Source organism: Trachymyrmex septentrionalis, unplaced genomic scaffold (assembly GCF_001594115.1).
Source record: "Trachymyrmex septentrionalis isolate Tsep2-gDNA-1 unplaced genomic scaffold, Tsep1.0 scaffold62, whole genome shotgun sequence".
Taxonomy (NCBI): Eukaryota; Metazoa; Arthropoda; class Insecta; order Hymenoptera; family Formicidae; genus Trachymyrmex; species Trachymyrmex septentrionalis.
Genome location: NW_017305800.1, coordinates 1,845,846 through 1,846,378, shown reverse-complemented (window position 1 = coordinate 1,846,378; position 533 = coordinate 1,845,846). Strand labels below are relative to the sequence as shown.

At 25.1% G+C, this 533-nt stretch overlaps 1 protein-coding gene and 1 pseudogene across 2 annotated transcripts in view; both read left to right on the top strand.

Moving 5' to 3' along the window:
- LOC108752966 (sphingosine kinase B-like) overlaps positions 1-533 on the top strand; it is a 16,499-nt gene that overhangs the window by 3,446 nt on the left and 12,520 nt on the right. The gene's annotated exons all lie outside the window — the stretch shown is intronic.
- LOC108752965 overlaps positions 1-533 on the top strand; it is an 8,721-nt pseudogene that overhangs the window by 1,081 nt on the left and 7,107 nt on the right.

Sequence of the window (533 nt, the reverse complement as noted above, 5' to 3'; positions counted from 1 at the left end):
TATATATCATATTCTTATCATAGGTGACGAGTGAATACAATCCTGTTTGTGGTACTGACAACGCTGATTACGTTAATCCTGGAAGACTAAAATGCGCGCAACGTTGTGGGAGAGGTGAAATGTTTCATAAAAATTTTGATATTTTACGATTGTATTTATTTTACTACATGAAAGATATATGCGTAGTTACAATCTAAAACTTCTGTATTAACGTGACAATAATTTCAAAGAATAATAATCTCAAACAAATTTTCACTTTAATGCTAAAATAGTCAAGCTAATTATTTAATATTTTTTAATATGTAAGGTAAATATACTAGTTAGTGAACAGTTAGTGAACATCACGACTCAATTATTGAACGAAACAATAAAAATTTTAAATATTGAGCTAGTAATACGTACAATTCTAAATAAATTCGTTATCTATAAACTTAATAATAATGAATATATTTAGAGTCGTATATCATTAAAATTAATATTTAAAAATAATTAATGTTTAATTTTTGTCATTTTGACTGCTTGAATAATTGGGT